Genomic DNA, 13,762 nt, shown 5'->3' on the forward strand with positions numbered 1-13,762 from the left:
CAAAGGACCATCACTGGATGGCGCATCTGCATGGACTACAACAAATTGAATGAGGCCACAAAGAAAGATCACTTCCCTTTGCCATTCATCGACCAAATGCTGGATAGATTAGCAGGGAACTATTTTTATTGCTTCTTGGATGGATATGACGGGTATAATCAGATCATGATAGCTCCTAAAGACCAAGACAATACCACATTCACCTGCCCATATGGGACATTTGCTTTTTGCCGCATGCCGTTTGGCCTCTGCAATGCGCCAAGCACGTTCCAAAGGTGCATGATGGCGATCTTTTCAGATTATCTCGAGGACTCAGTAGAAATATTTATGGATGACTTCTCCATTTATGGGAACACTTATGAAGTATGCCTGGCCAACTTGGAGAAAATTTTGAAAAGATGTGAAGAGACGAAACTGGTGCTCAATTGGGAAAAATGTCACTTCATTGTGAAGGAGGGAATAGTGTTGGGACATAAGGTCTCCCGAGAAGGGTTGGAGGTAGACAAAGCAAAGATTGATGCAATTGAAAAGCTTCCACCTCCAACCAACGTGAAGGTTGTGTGAGGCTTCTTGGGGCATGTCGGATTCTATAGACAATTCGTCAAGGACTTTTCAAAATAGCAAGATCACTGAGTGTGTTGTTAGAGGCAGACAGGAAGTTTGAATTTGACAACAATTGCCTCAACGCATTCAAAATTTTAAAAGATGCGCTGATTACCACACCCGTCCTGATTGCGCCAGATTGGACATTCCCATTCGAACTCATGTGCGACGCAAGCGGGTATGCGATGGGAGCTACATTAGCGCAAAAGAAGAAAACTATTTTGCACCCCATCGCATATGCGGGTAAAACTCTGAACCGTGCTCAACTTAATTATACCACCACTGAAAAAGAGCTCCTGGCTGTAATTTTTCGTTGGAAAAATTTTGGGCATATCTATTGGGAACCAAGGTACTCATTCACACTGATCACTCGACAATCAAATATTTGATGACAAAGAAGGATGCAAAGTCGAGGTTGATCAGATGGGTTCTCCTCCTTCAAGAATTTGATATCCAGATAATTGATCGGAAGGGGATAGAGAATCAAGTTGCGGATCACTTGTCCAGATTAGAAAATCTGAGGTTGACCGCAATGAATCTAAAGTGAGTGTCGTGTTCCCGGACGAGCAGCTGTTTCGCATAGAAGAACTGCCCTAGTATGCGAACATCGTTAATTATTTGGTTTGTAAACAATTTCCTAAATATTACATCTATCATCAATAGAAGAAGCTCAAGAATGAATGCAAACACTATTATTGGGATGAGCCGAATCTGTATAAAAGAGCGCATACCAAATTATTCGATTATGCATCCCAAATGCTGCTCAACAACACATATTATCGCAGTGCCACAATTCTCCATATGGAGGGCATTTTGGAGGACAACGTACTGTAGCCAAAGTTTACAAAGTGGATTCTTCTGGCCTTCATTATTTAAGGATTCTACTGACTACACAATGAAATGTGATCGGTGTCAACGCATCGACAACATTTCATGGAAGAATGCAATGCCAATGAATACTATCTTAGAGCTACAACTATTTGACGTATGGGGGATTGATTTCATGGGACCATTCCCTCCTTCAAACGGTAAGCACTATATTCTATTAGCCATTGACTATGTCTCCAAGTGGGTAGAGGCAATTACATGCGCCGCAAGTGATGCGGCAGTAGTCTCCCAGTTCCTGAAGAAAAATATTTTCACGCGTTTTTGCACTCCCCGTGCCATCATAAGTGATGAAGGATCACACTTTGTCAACCACAATATAAAGGAGTTGCAATGCAAGTACAATATTCTCCACAAAGTGGCCACCACATACCATCCGCAAAAAAATGGCCAAGCTGAAGTGTCCAATCGGGAAATTGAATTGATACTTGAGAAGGTAGTCAAATCTTCGCAAAAGGATTGGGCAAGAAGCTTGATGAAGCATTATGGGCATACCGAACCGCATTTAAAACACCTATAGGTATGTCCCCTTATGCGTTGGTATTTGGCAAAGTGTGTCACTTGCCTTTAGAGCTGGAATATAAAGCATTATGGGCAATCAAGAACTATATAAAGCTCTTTTCTCCACTACTCAGAATTATCCTTACTTTACTATCTTTTCATTTGTCACTTATACTTCTACAAAAAAAAAATGCCTTTTATTTTGTTTAAAATAATTTGACCCTTTCTTTGTTTTCCTTACAACGATCTAGGCGCTAGATTGCGGAAATGTTACTCGAAGCAGCACTTATCTTATTCCATTACCACAACCCAACGAAGAATGATCGCCGCAAGATGAATGCGTCAATACAATGCGGGCGACAACGCTAAATTTGGGGGAGTACTCTTCCTTATCCTTACTTCAAATTTTACGCTATCACATTGCATATTACTTTTCAAAGTTTTATCACTGCATCCTCCTTGACTACCGCAAACATATCACAAGTAGATAACTTTCGTAGTTTACCGCATGCATTCGTGCCAAGTATGATTTCAATGATGAAAAATATGCTTCTATCTCTTTCGTAAATACTAGAGTCAACGTAATTCTTAGGATAGTCACCTCATGAAATATTTCTCGAAGTTAGGGGTTTTCTAGCTTTTGTTTCCAATTTTCTTTACAACACATTCTATGACCATCGCATGACTTATTTAAACTTTTGGTAATGTGGACATTGCCGTATTTTAAATTTGGGGGTGGGGTATTTGTTTCCGACCTTGCTACAAAAAAAATTGAATAACAACTCCACTATCAATGCAATGGGAAACCCATGTTGATAAGAGTTAAGTTGTGAAAGGCACTTACCCGTAGTTGGATGTCCGCATGACACACGTGGGGGCAAGCCAAAACGAAAGTAAGTCACCAGGATCAACGCAAAAATAAATGACCGCAACTCCACTACCAAGTTGGTATGAGTTTAGTCTGAGAAAGAGTTCATTGCTTGTAGTTAGATGTTCGCATGACACCCGTTGGGGCAAGCCAAAACGAAGGCAAGGCACTCGGATCGATGCAAGGTCAGAAAAAAATAGCATTGAAGAAATTTTTTTGTACAAGGATAAATCATTTGACACCCCAGTGGAAAATTTTCTTTTTGAAATAAATCATGCGATGTTCCAGAATTCAATAAAGTCCTTTTGAAAGTTAAGCTTGTAATCCCTAAATCTTAGAAGTATTTTAGGAAGATATTTGAATAAGACTTAAGGAAATTCTGGCATATAGGATTTGAACGAAGTATCCTTGAGAAATCTAGGGAAAGAACTTTGTGGCTAACTTGCTAAAGGAATCTTTAGCTTATGCTTGAGGACAAGCATTGTTTAAATTTGAGGGTGTGATAACGGGCAGAAATGCACGTTATCATAGTGTTAAATCCTTAAACAATATTGGATTGCGTTGATGAAATATGTTAAATTGAATCCATTAAGCATACATTCTATAATATTGCAGTCACAAGCGTCCAACGCATTAGAGCAGTTGATCTTTATATTTTTGCAGAATAATTCGTTAACGCAATGCAAATAATGCAATCATAGGAATACATTGGTCGAGTGCAACTTCACCGCAAGATTTTGCATTGATCGTGCCCGCAAACATTCACCCAAGAAGAATCATCGCAACATGGTGGGCGCATTCGGATGAAAGGACAATTAAGATCGATGGGATAGAAAGCTGACGGTAGTCGGATCCAAATTAAGTTGACAGCCGATAACGGTCATAAAGTACATCCAACTTTATCGATGACAATTATCTGGCGCATCAGTCAGGAATTAAAGTTGTCCCATCTATACAACCAGGAGAGAGAAGTCACCTTTCACCTTAATGCCCTCTAAATACCAAGAGCATTCTTCAGAGAAGGGGTTAAGCAGTCGATTAACTCATCACCGTTACAAGTTCATACCTCTGTTCATAGTTTTCTTTTCCATTTTACGGCGGAGCAAGAGAAGATGGTGACGCCGAAGATCGTCCAAGGCAGCTCGAGAGAGAACTTTGAGGCGTAAGAGCAGAGAGTGGGCCGACTCTCGTGAAAGGGAGAATATCTTTAGAGCATGAGTAGAAACAGTGTAACGCCTGGAAGCAAGAAATTGTTCCAAACTCTTTAATATACTTGCATTGTTATTCTGTAATTCATCTTATATCTATTCAATGGAAGTTCTATTTCTACATCTGCTCACTCTCTTAATACGTATGAGTAGTTAAACTAGTTAAATGGGTTGAGAAGAACTAAGCTAACATGATCTAGGAAGTTCATTGCTTGCGATTGTCTTGTTTTATGTTGTGCAAAATATCCCTTGAGTTACTCGAGAGAGAATCTAAAGAAAGAACCTAATGTCTCGAGAGAGTTAGGTTAGAATCTAGACTCGAAAGAGCAAGATTAGGCTTGCATAAACAAGAGATGGGGATTTAGAGATAAGCTCTGTTTGTCAACTTGCATCACATGCATCCTAGGAATAGGAATGATACTATGTGGTCGCATATTTGGGTGAATGTCATGTTGTCATACCAAAAATAGAGATAGAGGTTTATGTGTAAACCCTGTAGACCTATCGCATATTTATCGCATGCGTTCTAGCCTTAGAAGACGTGGCATTCGCACCGAGAGGTGGTTTACTATTGTATGCATGTTGCATGATCACAAGGTATGAACGCATCCTAGGGAGTGTTAGCCGAAACCCTTCTCAACCTGTTCACCGTATATTCATCGTATTTCCCGTTTACCAACTCTTTTCAAACTCTGTCGCATTCGTTATTATTTTCATAAACGCAACAACAATCCAATACTTATTTATTCAACTAGTTACTGGAAGTTTTCATAAAAATCTCCAATGCAACTATTTTCACAAGTCCCTGTGTTCGACCCTGAACTTAGTAGGAAACTCAGAGGAATTTACACTTGGATTCCTCTGGGGAAACTTGAGTGCACAACATAATCCATCAACGCATATTATCCATATTTCCACCTAATAAAACAACGCATCAATGAGGATGCGACCGCATCCATAGTAGCCTGCAATGTGATCACAAAAACAACAACCAAAGAAGAAAAGCTGGCAATGAATGAAGAAAGAAAAACAACAAAACCATCCTTGGAACAACCACCGACAGTAGAGCTGAAAATCCTCCCAAACCACTTGAAGTATGCGTTTCTAGAGCATAATGAAACGCTTCTAGTTATAATTTCCTCAGAACTTCATGAAGATCACATGAAATGCAGTCCAAACATAACTCGGTTTGGAAAATAACCTGATAGAGATATAACAACCAAAAACATATCCAACTGGGGTTTACACAACCACGACATCTAGTGCTTACACAACCATAAACTATCCAGTTCTTACAAAGTCATTTACAATATAAACAGACACAATGTACAACTCCACCCACGTATGAAGCTTGATCTGGAAGCTTTTAGGAGAAAACAGACTTTGGCAGTTATTAGGCACCGGGAGCTCGACCTCTACCTGAAAAGTAGGAAAACATTTTGAAAGAGTGAGCTACGAAGCCCAGTGAGTGACTAAATTTAAAATTGTAGCTGAGCATCCTGAGAAAGTATATAAAAGCAATTGGTTGGATGCTAGTAGACATTAGAGGAATTAGCCCCACATATTGCATGCACAGGATTCATCTCGAGGATAACCAAAAAGGATCGATCAAACATCAATGCAGACTCAACCCTGCAATGAAGTAGGTTGTCAAAAAGGAGATAATCAAGTGGTTGGATGCAGGAATTATCAATCCAGTCACCGACAACACGTGGGTCAACCCCATGCAATGCGTCCCGAAGAAAGAAGGGATGACGGTAGTCTGAAATGCAAATAATGAACTGATACCAATGAGGATCGTCACTGGCTGGCAAATTTGCATGGACTACCGCAAACTAAATGCAGCGATAAAGAAGGATCATTTCCCTTTGCTTTTTATCGACCAGATGCTAGACCGCTTAGTTGGAAATGATTTCTACTGTTTCTTGGATGGATATGCCGGCTATAACCAAATCATGATTGCTCCTGAAGATCAAGAGAAAACCACATTCACCTACCCTTATGGAACATTTGCATTTCGACGCATACCGTTCGGCCTATGCAATGTGTCGAGCACTTTCCAGAGTTGTATGATGGTCATCTTTTCTGAGTATCTTGAAGATTCTATGGAAATTTTCATGGACAACTTCTCGGTGTATGGGTAAACATACGAAGTCTATCTCAACAATCTAGAAAAGATACTGAAGAGATGTGAAGAGACGAACCTCGTGCTAAACTGGGAGAAATGCCACTTTATGGTGAAGGAAGGTATTATGCTTGGGCACAAAGTCTCCAAGGATGGGCTGGAGGTGGACAAGGCGAAGATTGAAGCGATTGAAAAGCTTCCACCTCCAGTGAATGTGAAAGCTATCAAAAGCTTCTTAGGACATGTTGGCTTTTATAGACACTTTGTGAAAGACTTTTCAAAGATTGCACAACCATTGAATGCGTTGCTGGAGGCAGAAAGAAAGTTTGACTTTGATGACCAATGCCTCAACGCATTCAAGATACTGAAGAATGCATTAATAACCGAACTTGTGTTGATCGCACCAGACTGGACACAGCCCTTTGAACTAATGTGCGACGCAAGCGATTATGCGATGGAGGCGGTGCTAGCACAAAAGAAGAAAACAATGCTACACCCCATCACATATACGAGTAAAACCTTGAACCCGGCTCAAACAAATTAGACTACCACTGAAAAAGTATTGCTTGCATGATATTTGCATTGGAGAAATTCAGAGCTTACTTGCTGAGAACTAAAGTAATCATTCACACTGACCACTCAACAATAAAATATTTGATGACAAAGAAAGATGCAAAATCGAGATTGATTAGATGGGTTTTCCTCATCCAGGAATTCAATATGGAAATCATTGATCACAAGGGGACAGAGAACCAGGTTGCGGACTATTTATCCATATTAGAAAATCCAGAAGTTAACTGCAACCAGTCAGAGGTGAACGCAACTTTCCCAGACGAGCAGCTATTTAAAATTGAAGAATTACCATGGTACGCGGACATGGTCAATTTTCTGGTTTGCGAACAATTCCCTGAGGATTACACAACCCACTAGAAGAGGCGGCTCAGACATGAATGTAGATCATATTATTAGGATGAGTCAAATCTCTATAAGAGGGGATCAGACATGATTTTGCGTCTATGCGTACTAGATGCTGCTCACCAACGCATATTATCACAATGCCATGACTCGCCATATAGAGGAAACTTTGGAGGCCAACGCACAACAGAAAAGGTGTTACAAAGTGGGTATTTTTGGCCAACATTATTTAAGGATGCAAGAGACTATGCGATGAAATGTGACCGGTGCCAACGCACGGGAAACATTTCATGGAAGCATGCGATGCCCATAAACATCATCTTAGAATTGGAATTGTTCGACGTCTGGGGCATAGACTTCATGGGACCATTTCCACCATCAAATGGTCACAATACATTCTATTGGTCATTGACTACGTTTCCAAATGGGTAGAAGCGGTAACGTGTGTCGCAAGTGATGCGACAGTAGTCTCCAAGTTCTTAAAGAAAAATATTTTCACTCGTTTTGGCACTCCACGTGCCATAATAAGTGATGAAGGCTCCCACTTTATTAATCACATCGTCAACAATTTACTACTCAAATATAATATCCTCCATAAAGTGGCCACCACATACCATCCACAACAAATGGTCAAGCTGAAGTGTTCAACAGGGAAATCAAGTTGATATTAGAGAAGGTGGTAAAACCTTCCCAAAAAGATTGGGCAATGAAGCTGGACGATGTCTTGTGGGCATACAGGACCGCCTATAAGACACCTATAGGCATGTCCCCGCATGTGCTGGTGTTCGGAAAGGCATGTCATTTACCGCTTAAGCTGAAGCATAAAGCACTGTGGGCGATGAAAAAGCTTAATTTCAACATAAAGGCCGCAGGGGAAGCAAGGAAACTTCAATTGGTGGAGCTGGATGAATGGAAAACACAAGCATATGAAAATGCCAAAATTTAAAAAGAGCGCGCAAAACGTTGGCATGACAAACAACTATGCGAAAAAAATCTCCACATCGGACAAAAGGTCTTATTATTCAATTCGCGGTTCTGACTATTTCTCGGTAAATTAAAGTCACACTGATCCGGACCCTTTATAATCAAAGAAGTATTCCTGCATGGTGCGGCTGAATTGACTAATGAGGAAGGGACCCGCACATTCAAGGTTAAAGGGCAAAGAGTCAAGATATATCGCGGAGGTGATTTTCATCAGGAAAATACCTCTATAAACCTGAGAAATCCTGAATGAAGAAAAATCGAGCGGTCTCTACGTTCTTATGCGACAGAAAATCATTAGGGGCACATCCTTTTCCTATCTTTTGGAGTATCCTTTTCCTATCATTGATTTATGAACTCACACTACCCTTCTTTTATATCTGTTATCAGTTATTTGTCTTTTTTTACTCCTTGTTCGAAATCTCTATAAAAGAAAATTAAAAAAAAAAAATACCCTATCTTTTATTTGACCCTCTTAATGTTTTCTTTCCAACGATCATGGTGAACGATTGTCGAGGAGCTACACGAAAGACACAACTAGTTTATTCCACCACCACGATCGAAGACAACAGTTCACTGCAAAGAAGGATGCGATTACAAATAATGCGGCGACAGAGCAAATTTGGGATTGTATCTTTCCTTGACTTTGTTTATTCCAAATTTTGCACTCTCGCATCGCATTTTAACTTTTATAATTTTATCATCGCATCCTCTTTAGTCGGCGCAATCATTACATATTGATTAATTTAGTAAGTCACCACATTATTTCTCTTGCCAATTATGATGAAACACGTGCCTTTATTTTTCAGATGCACTAGAGTCAACTTAATTTCAAGACAGTCAATTCATGAAATATTTCTAGAAATTAGTGGTCCACCAGCTTTCTTTCAAACTAACTTTTACAAAACCTCCTAAGAGCATCGCATGACTTCTTTCAATCTTTCAACAATGAGGACATTGCTGCATTTAAATTTGGGGGTGCGGTATTTATTTTCAACCTTGCTATTTTTAGGCATTCAAAAAAAAAAGTCATAACATTGCGATCAAATCCTACTCGTAGTTGGATGTCCGCATGACACCCGTGGGGGCAAGCCAAAACAAAGGTAGAAATCGTGATCAACGCATAAATAAAATGATCACAACTCCACTGCCAAATGGGCATGAGTTTAGACTGAGAAAGAACGTCTTGTTCATAGTTGGATGTCCACATGACACACGTGGGGGCAAGCCAAAACAAAGGCTAGGCATTTCGATCAATGCAAGGTTATAGAAAGAATATCTAAACTACGCAAGGATAAAAATCATTTGAAAACACCCCAGTTGAAAAAGTTTTTTTTATAAAATAAATCATGCGGTGCCCTGGAGACAAGTAAAGTCTTTTTTAAGGTTAAACTTGTGGTCCCTAAATTTTAGAAATATTTTAAGAAAAGACCTGAATAGGAATTAAGGAGATTTTGGCACATAGGATTTGAATAAGGCACCTCGAGAAATCTAGGAAAGAAAAAGGCGACTGACTTTCTAGAGAAAATATTTAGTTTATGCTTGAGGACAAGCATTGTTTTAAATGTAAGGGTGTGATAACGGGCAGAAATGCACGTTATTACAGCGCAAGATATAAAACAATGAAGGATTGTGACGGCAAAAATATATAAAATCGCGTCCAAAGCATTAAGTTTAGAACATTGCGATTGCATGCGTCCATCGCATTAAAGCAGCAAATTTATGTATTTATGCAGGAAAATGCGTTGGCACAAGGTAGAATTGTGATCCAAGGAAATTAGCATCCGAGCGCATTAGATATTGCGACCACAAGGCTATGCGATCGTATGCGTTCGCAAAGATCTGCTCAAGAAGGTGGCCGCATAGAGCCGGCGCATCAAGGTGGAAGCTTAATAAATCACGATGGGACAGAAAGCTGATGACGGTCGATTCTAAATTAAGTTGACAAGTCGTTAACGACACACGGTAGCAAGTACACTCAACTTTTTGGTAACAATTAATCGATGCATCAGATAGAGAATTAATGACATCCCATCAGTGCAATCATTTAAGAGAAAAGCTCTTCACCCTGAAGCTCTATAAATACCGAAGTCCACCTTCGTTAAAGGAGTGGGGGAGGTTCCGCTATTCAGAATTTAGAGTTCGTCTTCACCATATACTTAGATTTTGCATACTTAGGAGGCGGAGGCAAGTAAAGAGAGACAACGTTGAAAGATCGTCCTAGTTAACTTGGAAGAGTGTCGGGGAGCGTTGAGAATAGAAAGGGCCGACTCTTGCGAAAGCAAGAACAACTTTTAGGCAAAGTAGAGAAAACTCAGTGTAAAGCCTTGGGAAGCAAGATATTGCTACCAGGCTCTCTATCCTTACTTTCCATTGTCATTATGTATTCTGATTTTATTTATAAAATGGAAATTTGATGCGTTTTTTTTATGCGATGAAACAATGGTAGGGATTGCAGTGATGGAAAATGTGTTGTGCAAACAAGTTTTCTCAGCAAGACCCAAGTAAAAATCATACTGAGCTGGTAAGCCCAAGGTCGAACTCAGGGACTAAGAAAAACAATATGCAGTGATAATTTCGAGATCACTTTGCGGTAACAATAAATCAAAGAGTTGGTTGGGTAGTTGTTTATAGTATAAAATGTATGCGGCGGAGTTAAGAAAAGAGTTAATATTACGAAAGATGCGATGAATATGCGGGGGAACGGGTTGAGAAGGGGTTCAGCTAACACTTCCTAGGATTGCGTTCATGTTATGCGATCATGCTACATACATACAATAGCAAATCATCTCTCAACGGAAATGTTACGGCTTCTAGTTTTAGAACGCATGCGATATATGCAATGATGTCTATAGAACTTACACATAAGCCTCTATTCTTGTCTATGCGATGACAATTGACACACACATATACAAGGCGACCGCATAATACCATAACCTATCTCTAGGGTGCATGCGATGCATGTTGACAAACAGAGTTTATCTCTAAGTCTCTATCTATTTTTTATGTAGATCTAATCTTACTCTCTCAAGTCTAGATTCTAACCTAGCTCTCTCAAGTCATAGGTTCTTTCTTTAGACTCTCTTTCGAGTAGCTCTAAAGGGGTGATGGACGCAACATAAGACAAGATGATCGCATGCGATGAAAATCCTAGGTCATGTTAGCTAAGTCCTTCTCAATCCATTCAATAGATTTAGCTACTCGTACGTGTTTTAAAGAGAGTAAACAGATGTAGATAACCAAGTTCCATTTTATAGATATATAATCGAAATATAAAATGACAATGTGGAATAAGAATAAAGAGCCTGGTAGCAATTTCTTGCTTCCCAAGGCTTTTACACTGTTCTTCTTTATTCTGCTAAAAATATAATCTTGCTCTCGCAAGAGTCGACCCTCTCTATGTTTTTCCATGCCTCTTGGGTTCTCTCTCGAGCTGACCAGGGTGATCTTCCGTCGTCTTTCCATTCTCTCGCTCCGCCTTCTAAGTAAAAGAAAACTATGGACAAGGCTACTTCTATCTAAAGGGAAAATTATCTAACTGAACGAACTCCTTCACTGAAGGTGGCCTCTGGTATTTATAGAGCTTCGAGGTGAAAGGTTTCTTCTCTCTTATGATTGTACTGATAGGATGGCATTAATTCTCTATCTGATGCGCCGAATATTTATCACTGAAAAGTTGAGTGTACTTGCTACAGTAGTTTGTTAACGTCTTGTCAACTCAAATCGGAATCAATCGTCATCAGCTTTCTGTTCCATTGTGATTTATTATGATTTTCACCTAGATGCGCCCACCATGATGTGCCAGCTTTATGCGGCAACCTTCTTAAGCAGATATTCGTGAGCGCAAATGTTCGCATAGCCTTGCGTTGACGCAATCTCTTAATGCACTCGGCCGTTGATTTCTTTAGATCGTATTTTCCACCTTGCGTCAACGCATTTTCTACACAAAAATATATAAATTAATTGTTTTTATGCGATGGACGCATGCGATCGCAATGTTGTGAACTTAATGCTTTTGGACGCAATATTGTATATTTTTATCATCGTAATCCTGCATTTTTTTATAACTTAGCACAATAATAACATGCAATTCTGCCCCTTATCAAAATTGCATCTGTATATTTGTCCACTCTCTTTACATTACGCATGAGTAACTAAACTGTCGAATGGGTTGAAAAGCACTTAGCTAGCATAACTTGAGATCTTCATTTTATGCAATCATCCTGTATTATGTATGTATCATTCGTCCTTTAGAGATGCTTGGGAGGGTGGTCTGAGGATAAAATCTAGGCTTAGAAAATTCATATTAGAATCTAGGCTCGGGAGAGTCAAATTAGAACCGCATAATCAAGAGATAGAAACTTAAGAATAAGTTTTGTTTGCTATTAACGCATCACATGCACCCTAGAGATAGGATATGAGGTATGCAGTCATCGTGTACCTGTGTGCATCATTCATCATCGCATAGGCAAGAAATAGAGACTTAGGAATAAGTCCTATAGACATCATCGCATACATCACATGCGTCCTAAAACTAGGAACTATAGCATTTGCATTGGAAGATGAATTGTTGTTGTATGTGTGTAGCATGATCGCATAGCTTGAACGCAATCTCAGAAAGCGCTAGCTAAATACCTTTGCAACTCGTTTCCCCCCATACTCATTGTAAATTTTGTTGTTATTGACTCTTTTCTCAATTCCGCCGCATAGAGTTTATACATTAAACAAACATACCAACACATTGTTTTATTTGTCATCACAAAGTCATCAAAATTTACCGTCGCATACTGTTTCCATAGTCCCTGTGTTCGACCCTGGGCTTACCAGGCAACTTAGTAGGGTTTATACTTGGATCTTGCTAAGAAAACTTGCATGCACAATGCATACTCCACCATCGCATTCTACACCATTATGTCATCGCATTAACCACGCATCAGTGTCCCCCTAAAGGATGGTAGTTTTACACAACTCTTTATTTAATCTCCAGAAATGGATAGTGTTGCTTTAGTCTCTTGTCCTAGTCGATTTTTTCCTAAGGTTGGCTCCTTAGGGCGGGACTCTAGGACCTAAAATAAGGGATTACATTTACACATAATTGTTAAGGATCTTAACAAATTTTGAACCAAACAATGGTGACTATTAGATTCAGTTACAAGGAGTTGTTTCTATCTAATGGCTGAGAATGTCTCATTTCAGCGAAGGGGCACTTGATCACCCTAAGATGAATTTTGTCCTGCCTCACTGAAGCATCATTGCAAAATAGATGTCACTTAGGGTACACTAGACATATTTTGCCAAAACTTGATTGGTTTCCTAAAAGTGGTTTAATGCCAGTAGATTTAATTAAGTTTGTACGTTTTTCAGCAATTTAAATATGGCTACCATGACCTTAATTTTACTTGCAGCCGATAAACTGACTGACAAAAATTATGCTAGTTGAAAAAACACCATTAATGCGATTTTAATCATAGATGATCTAAGTTTCGTCCTTACGGATGAGTGTCCTCCTATTCCACCTCCTACTACTGCTCGGACAGTTCGAGACACGTATGAGTGATGGAGACAGGCGAACGAGAAGGCCCCAGTGTACATCTTGCCCAGCCTTAACAAAGTTTTGGCCAAGAAGCATGAGTCCATGGTCACTTCACGTGAGATCATGGAGTCCCTATAGGGAAT

The sequence above is a fragment of the Benincasa hispida genome, chromosome 3, assembly GCF_027475165.1.
Source record: "Benincasa hispida cultivar pf3 chromosome 3, pf3_genome.v1.1, whole genome shotgun sequence".
NCBI lineage: Eukaryota > Viridiplantae > Streptophyta > Magnoliopsida > Cucurbitales > Cucurbitaceae > Benincasa > Benincasa hispida.